The sequence below is a fragment of the Caretta caretta genome, chromosome 2 (genome assembly GCF_965140235.1).
Source record: "Caretta caretta isolate rCarCar2 chromosome 2, rCarCar1.hap1, whole genome shotgun sequence".
In the NCBI taxonomy this organism is placed as follows: Eukaryota; Metazoa; Chordata; order Testudines; family Cheloniidae; genus Caretta; species Caretta caretta.
This window is the reverse complement of record NC_134207.1, coordinates 58,171,938-58,180,433: the sequence shown is the minus strand read 5'-3', so window position 1 is coordinate 58,180,433 and position 8,496 is coordinate 58,171,938. Positions and strand designations below refer to the sequence as shown.

At 44.0% G+C, this 8,496-nt stretch overlaps 1 protein-coding gene across 1 annotated transcript in view; it reads left to right on the top strand.

Moving 5' to 3' along the window:
* The first annotated feature begins 3,846 nt into the window (after positions 1 to 3,846).
* Positions 3,847 to 8,496, top strand: part of KCNB2 (potassium voltage-gated channel subfamily B member 2) — a 305,366-nt gene continuing 300,716 nt past the window's right edge. The window contains exon 1 of the mRNA XM_075125120.1: positions 3,847 to 4,789. The gene's annotated coding sequence lies outside the window, so the exon portion shown is untranslated. The remainder of the gene's footprint in view (positions 4,790 to 8,496) is intronic.

Below are 8,496 nucleotides of genomic sequence, written 5' to 3'. Positions count from 1 at the left end.
CAGGACATAAGAGCCTCCACTTCAATACCCCCCTCGCCTGATGAGATGAAGGGCTTTCCCACCTCTCAGGTGAGTGCTCAAACCATTGGGTTCTGGATATCTTGATGCTGGGCTCCCTTAAACTCTCCAGTTGAAGCTATGCCACTTTGTATAAGTAATTAAATAGTCCAATGGGGATGCAGAGAGGAGCACACTATATTCAAGCCTTACAGAATCCTGTGCACCTGGGAGCTCCAGGCAGCATTCTGCCTGCCTGAGAAAAACAAGCTGCTAGAAGTTCATACACAAGGCAACTTCCAAATCTGAAATAAATCAGCTTGTGCAACTGAGATTCTTTTGATATTTTATTGATATGCATCCACTCAGTTCAAAGGGGTGCTCTCTAATGTATTGGTATTTATATTGTATTTATATGTATTATATAATGTATTTATATCGGTGCTCTCTAATGTATGCACAGGATCTCTGCCCTGACAGCAATTTCTATTTATTCATTCAGCTCAATCCAGAGCAAACTCTTCAGTCCCTTGGAGGAGAAGAAAGGAGCAAGGAATCAATTTCATTTTTACAGCCAAAAAAGCAAGGTTGTGGTTCATTTAACAAAGGCATCTTGCCCATGATTTGTCCTTTCTAAATGGGCTCTTTCTCTGATCTATTATTGTTTTTTATGATGCCTAGCCTTGTAAGGCTCCACTTACAGAGCTGGGAGGAAGAGGCAGCAACAGCCCTTGGGCCTGGGTGCAATTGTGCACCAAGCTATCGCACCTGTACCAAACAGTTTTTAAGAACTCGTGCAGGGCCCCATCTCTATGTCACCCAGTCCCTACCCTGGAGACTCGCACTCAAAGACTACTTGAGCTGCCCCACTTGGTGGGAAAAGCGAGCCGCTGTGACTCATTCAGCTCCTGGGAGGAGGAAGTGAGAGCTGTGCCACCTCAATGGGAGAAGCCAATAAAAAAGAAACAGAAGACCCTGATGGGAGTGGAAAGTCCTCCTAGGGAGAAAAAACTCTGTGCCAGCTGGTACCTAATCCAGACCTGGGGTAGGCAAAAGGTGTATGTGAGGCAACTGGCTGCTTGCCCTGAGCTGAGGCACTATTGCCAGAGACTGTTTCTGTGTATGAGGGCATTAGGGTGACCAGACAGCAAGTGTGAAAAATTGGGACGGGGGTGGAGGGGTAATAGGAGCCTATATGAGAAAAAGATCCCAAAATCGGGACTGTCCCTATAAAATCGGGACATCTGGTCACCCTAGAGGGCAAGGAGGAAAACTGTTCTACGCATCTATAGTGAATGTATCTCAGATGTGGGAAGGAGAATGAAAACAGATGACTCCAATTGCAAGCAGGGGAGAAGAGCTAGCTAAGCTAACTATTTCCATTCCCGTCTTCTTAGGTGGAGGAACGGGGAGGGGGTGGGAGGTAGAGGAGGAGGGGGAAGCCACCTAGGGAGCTGATCTCCCCCTCCCACACATAATAGCTGGCCACCTTTTGTAGTTTTGGAGGGAAGAGGACAGGCTCTTGGCCCCCCCACATCCACAAAGACTTCAAGGGGCAATTTCCTGCTCTCTCTTGTCTTCTGCACTCTTCAGAAATGGCTGCATGCCTTCTCCTCCATCTTATTTCCTAGGGAGGAGGCAGAAGGTGATGTTTCCCTATGGTAGTTGGACCCTGATTTTGAATGTTCCCTGCTGCTGCTTCTTGGGTTCAGGCATTACTGTGCAGCAGCAGGGCCGATGGGGAGTTTTGGCCCTGCTTCGATGGAGGGTGAATTGGGGAATAAAGTGACCATACCTCTGCAAACACCTGCTTGACCTCCCTCCCATCTCTTTCCCCCACTCCCCAACAAGGGTTTGGGAAGCATCCCTGTGACAGGGTGTACTCACCCCGTACTGGACAAGGAGGGGTTAATGCCACACTGTGGGCTGAGGAAGCCGTGCCCCTCACTACTCCTGGGCATGACTCAACTGGAGCACCAGTATAAAAGGGAGCAGCCTAGCTCTGTCAGTGCTGACTGCTGAGGAGGGAGAATGCACATTGCCAACTCCAGCCCGGGAGCTGCAGAAGCCCTGAGATTCAGGCAACTGGCTAACTGAAGACACCCAAGAGAGGTTGGAGCCACCAGGAGCTACACAGGCTGAGGAACCTGGAGACCCCGGAGTTGCCCAGACCACTGCATTGGGAGACAGGGTAGGAAATAGCCTGGGAGACTATATACTGATCCAGTTGTAGAACTGAGCAATAAGTCAGTGTGTTTTGGTTGGATCCCTGCTGATCCAGTGGCAAATACACTGGACTGGGATCTGGTTGAGTAGGGAGGGCCTGGGGTCCTCCTACAGTGGCCACCACCCAGTGCTGGGTTGGTGGCCCACTCTCCCAACAGGCCTCTAGGCCACACAGCCCTGAGGGAGAGGGCTGCTATATTGACTCTGGCTGCTGAGGATAAGGGTGGTCAGGTGGACTTAGCTGTGGGGCTACAAATACCTTTGGCCTGCCCAAGAGTGGGACAGTGTGTACTTGTCCTGCAACAATCCCCCAAAGACCACAGGGGAAGTGGGCTAGTTGGGCACCATCCAGGGATTATGGAGGTGAGGGGGAAAGACCTAATAAGCCCTCTTTGGATGAGAGGTGGCTCTAAAGAGCCATAGGTGGAATGGGAGAGGAGGTATTCTGCAGCAGAAAGATTGGATGTCTCCTCTATTCCTCCCCAGTTGATGAGAGCCTCATGTTGTACCTTCCCTCACTCCTGGGTTTGGATGATGGTGGACCCCAGGTTGGTGAGAGATGTCTTGTTCTTTTTCCTCTCTTCAGCAGACCAAGTTTCCCCAATGGGAAAGGAGGAATTCTTTGACTTCCAGCCCCCATTTGTGGCAGAGCAGAGGAAGGTGTATATGCATGCAAAAGTCCTGACTAGGATAACTATCATGGAATAACTATACCATTACAGCTATGCTGCTTAATTCCCTCCAGTGGATGCTATTCCAGAATAATCACTCTCCAGAATAAAAATTAACCTTATTGTAATAACTATTCTGCCTTAAGTGGAATAAAGTCAATCTTATTCTGGAATAGTGTCCATACAGGGGAGTTACTTTGGCATAACTATAATGGTGAAATTATTTGTGATAGCCATGCTGCTCAGTTTCCCTATGTAGACATGTAGACCCTTACAGCATGTGTGTGCCTGAGGTATACTCCCTCTACTGCAAAGAACCAAACATTAAAAGCAGCTGAAAACACAATCCAGTACTACAGAACACTTGTAGGCTTTGAAATCACTAACCATCTCACCCTAAACTGAGTATGTTCAAGACACTAGTGCAAAACACATAAGCACTAGGAACAACAGATCAAAAATAGCAACATGCTAGACTTCCACAGATCCCTTCAGAGAACCTTCATAGTAGCAAATTACAGTACTGCACAACAGTGAAATGTGCAAAACCAAGGCAGACTCTTACCCCTCACAGAATTAGAGGTGGCAAGTGGAAACAGGAAGTACGGGGCAAACCTCCAGAGGAACAGTTAAGCAACCAAGGGGAGAGAGGGGAGACTGAAACGGAGAATCACTTTCTAATCCAATATCCAAAATATAAGGGAACATCAGAGAGATTTCCTCAAATTATCAGGAACAAGACTGCGTTATAAGGCAATTACGAAAAGCTGCATAAACCCAGGGCGGAGGAAAGAGGCAGCAAAAATAACAGCACCCTAACAGCCTGCTACACAATCAAAACTTGCCAATAATGGCAAAGGGGAGAAGGGATGAGACTTCCTCTGTGTAGAGGCACACTGTGTTGCACCATCTCATAGACATTTAAGGTTTCCCCACCTTTCACGTTAGCGACACCTTGTTTAGGTTGTCATGCCAATAGAGCGTGTTAGTCTCTGAATTTGTTAGTGTGTGATGTGTTACCTCCCTGGGAAGAGGAATGTGTGTATGTAGGGAGGGAATGCGAGTGTGTGTGTTTGGAGAGGTGTGTGTCCACACCCTGACTGGGAGGAGGAAGGCGTGTGTGTGTACACCCTGGCTGCCTGGTGGGAGGGTGTATGCATGTGTCCCTTGGTTGAAGAAGGGAGCTCGCTGCAGTGTGCCCACCCAGGCGAAGTGGAGTGAGTGAGGCTGTGTCCATGTGTTATGGCTGGGGGAAGGCTGTGTGAGCGCGCGTTTCTGCTCCGGGTGTGTGTATGCCTGCACCCTAGCTAGGAGCAGAGAGGGTGTGCATGGGTGTACACCCTGGCTAAGGGGAATGGAGCTCCTCAAGTGTGCAGTCCGTGTCTGTGCACACAGTGTGTGCCTGCGTGTGCCTCTGATTGTCTCCACAGCTCACTCCATGCTGTGCCGAGCTCCCGGCCCGCTGCTGTTCCCTTTGCACAGCGCACACATCCGCAGACACACACCAACACCCACCACCACCAGCAGCCACCACATCACATGCAGTCGGAGGGAGATTACACTGGGGCGAGAGGAGCTTTTCCTTTTTTTCTCAGCCTGCAATCCTAGCCGCTCGCTGCACTGATTTTTTTGGAGGATGGCTTTCCTTTTTTTTGTCCTCCCTCAGCCCCCTCCGCCCCGGGGGGGATGGTGATTTGGAGGAGTCAGGAATACAGAGCAAATAATCAGCATCAGAAAAGAAGCCACCAAAACAAACCTCTCCCCTCTGCGCGGGGTTGTCAACAGAGCACTTGCACAGGAAATCGGAGACCGGCCCCTGGAAGAAAGAGGGAATCCCTGAGCCTTTTGTGGTTCTCCAGCCCGTGTTTATGCTGAACGTGGTGTGTTTGAATAAGGTAAGCGGAGGGGCATTGCTCGTCGACTGTGGAGTCTTTCTTAAGAATGAATCCCCACTGCTTCTTACGCTATTAGTTGCAAAGAAGATGGAAACTGCCATATGCTCCAACTGGACTTACAGTGCCCAGATCTGACTTAAGATATTATTTATAAGTAAGGTAGCTGGGAGCTTTCTCCTTGAATGCACACGCAAAAGTGCAACATTCAGAAATGCTTCTCGAGGAGCTGTAAAGCGATGCTGTTTCCAGGCACAGAACTGTTTTTAGACAGGATGCCTGGTAGGTTCAGTTTTTCATAAATATGATCCCCCCGTTGTGGATGGGGTTGAAAGATTTTCATGTAGCATACACACGAAAAATTGTGATTCCTATTTTTACTCCTTCAAAGCTCTTAGAGGAAGAATAACATTCTGTAGTATTCTACCTCCTGCCTTTGATGAAATATAAAGATAAATGCTCACCACTTGTTTCTGGTGCACTATACTGCTGGTGGGGACCTGATGAAATAAAACCTTGCATCTCTCAAAAGATATCAGTTATTGTACTTTGCCAATGTACCTAGTGACTTAAAGATCTTCCTTATCAAAGTAGTGAAACTATTCAACATACCCATACCGCTATAGTATGCAGCATACTGTAATTTTATATACAATACTGTGTTTAGAAATGTGTGTATTTATAAATGTGGGTATGCTGCATGTTTATACATAATCCACTCCATATATTTTATTGATTTATAGCAATATTTAAATGCATGGGTACATAAAGCTATGTTTATATCCTGTGTATGTACTGTCCATATTTATAGTAGCTCTTGGACTTCATTCAAGTCAAGTTGCATAATGATTAAGATATAAATAAATGGTATATTTACTGTTTCTGGGACATTTTAACTCATTACTGATGAGACTAACTCCAGTTCCCACATTAGTGCTAAAATCACATTTCATTTTTCTATATATAAAGGGTGTGTTAATACTGTCAGGTGTAAGAGATGTCCCTTAGCAAATAAATAGTCATCAAGACCTTGTGACTAAGAGGACACCTAAGAGAGAGATTTCAGTCAATAATCCTATCCTTTAGTACTGAAGAGCTGCCAGGGTCGGTTTAGATGAGGAAGAATAGCAGCAAAGCTGGACAGGCTTGGGGAGTGGAAACCTGCTTGGTGAGGAAGCTTTGCTTTAAAACCACAGAGTTCTCCAAGTTTACCCAAGTGGTGTGTTTGAAGGATGCTTCAACCAGTTCAGTGGAGAAATAGAATCAAGCACTTGAGGCTGAGCAGGAGCTGACAAAAACTACACATCAAATCAAGAAGTAGGGCCTGATTCTACTTCCATCTGAAGGGAGTTTTGCCAGAGACTTTAGTGGCAGTAGGATCACTCAATTAATGGTGGCTGTGAGATTTGTTGGCTGTATGATCATCTTCTATTTGGTATTAACGGTCTGGTGATCTTTGTCAGAAAGGTAAGGTGCAGTGGAAAAAAGTTCGTACACAATTTGTATTGCCCAGTCCTCCCTGGCCTTTCAGACATTTACACACCCAGTCCTCTTTCCCAGTTTCTCCTGTATTTTCTGCTGCCCCAACTTGTTTTTAAAGGATACCTCGACATGCTGTTTTCAAAACAGTGTATGCTCAAACTACACTGCCCTCCTCCTTTCTCTATCAGACACTCTCACTGATGTGCTGCACTGGCCTCAAGTTAGCCTCAGTCATAAGTATACACACACTAAAAATGAAAATGTCTTCAGGATCAAGATCAGGAGGAAACGATGTTCCAAATGAAACTTTATTTTGTTCTGATCATTTCTACTGGATTCAGCATTTTGAAATTTCCTGTTGGCTTGATGGTGCAATTTCCTATGCATTTATTTATGGTCACACTTTTTTTTTTTTTTTGGCAAATTTACTTGGCACACATCTGGCTTGCCATTCAGGGACAAGCTAAGGAGAAAAGGAGCAGGGGAGGTAAAAGCAGAGAGGAACTTCCTTGCCAGAGTTTGGAACTCAACAGTGCTTAATTTGTCATGAAAGAGATGCTGGGGCTCAAGAATGATTTACTCTCATAATTGATGTGACAAGCCCAGAGGTGCCGGGGCTATGAACTCCCAAACCTAGAGTTGCTGGTGCTGAGTCCCAGCAAGTCCTCGCACAAATTAAGCACTGAAACTCAACCAAATAGTTTGCAGATGGTGTTCCTGTTACTTTTCAAAAGAAAATCTCAATTTTCCAAGTTCCTTGAGCTCCATGTTAGTACATGTGCAAATAACATCTTATTCTTGGGGCACTAATTATTTTTAAAGCTATGTATCTGAGGGCATCCCATCCAATATTCTAGTTCGTATTTTGTTCTTTTAGAAACTATATACTGGAGAGGGCTATATCGTCTCAGTTCTGCATGATTCATATGAAAACAGTCAGCTACATTAATGACATTTTGAAAAGTGCTTAGTGATTTTAGGGGGGTCCCACTTGAGATACCTTTAAAGGGGCTTGATTTTTAGGAAGTGCAGATATCCTCAAGAATCTGGAAATAGAATGAGTTATCTCAAGTTAGGGACCCAAACTCTGAGGCACTTAAAAATCACTAGTTTTGTGTAAAAGTTGACCAGACAGAACACATACCTCAATTAAAAGTATGAATTTTTAAACTTTTATGGGTCATTTTTATCAAAGAATTCTGTTTTTGCTTTATAAACTTTTATCTAGCAACAATATGCATATGGTTCTTAAGAATTATGGGTGATGTCTATCTAGTGGATTCTTTGAATGCTTATAATACTTCACTAGGACATATTTTTGGCAACAAAATATGTTGAACATGACCAACTCAGACAAACTTTACAAATCAACTGTTTTTACCCTCTATATCTGCAGTATTATCGTTTTTACCAGAATGTTGGCATCATGAGAGAAAATGTATGGTTTCTTATAGGAAACTGTCATTTTTCTTTCTAGTTCATGGCTTGGATGGTGGTACTGGAAACTTTATTTATTGGATTTTTCACTCAATATGTGGAATGTCTTTTACTTATCATGCTATTGTAGGTAGAAACCAATGTCCACTTTCTGACTGCAACTTTTATCAATAAATCAATATAACCCTTTAATCACGTAACCAAAGCTTTTTTTATGTCTAGAGGAGTTTCTCCCTCCCACCCTAAAAATAGTGGATGTACCATTGCTTGGGAAATTCAAAACTATGCTGGACAAAATTCACACAATTTTACAATAGAAAACAAACCTGGTTTGACTGAAAGGTAGATGACCAAAGAAGTCTGTCTCTAAGGCCATGATTCTACAACAGCATGGAAAGAATCTGTTTTGTGGTGTTTTTTTGTTCATTGCACCTTTTCAGATAGCATCTCTTTTACTGTCTGCTGTAGCAAACAGACTTTTATTTTATCTTGCAATTTAGCATGACAATTAATTTTTACTCAGATTTAATTTAAAAATTATTAAAATAAAATAGCTAAATTGAACAAGAAGATTTTCATTTAATAGAAATTTGTCATTGTCTTCTCCTCTAGTTTGATTTTATGTTAGAATATAAACCTAATTTCATGACCACATAAACCCTAGGTATTATATGCATCAGTCAGAATATCTAAAATTTGTTAAGATTATACTGGCCATATTCCCCTTTATGGGTAGAGAGACTAGGAAGGCCATTCTATTTTCTAGTGACATTGAACTTGAGAACTACTTG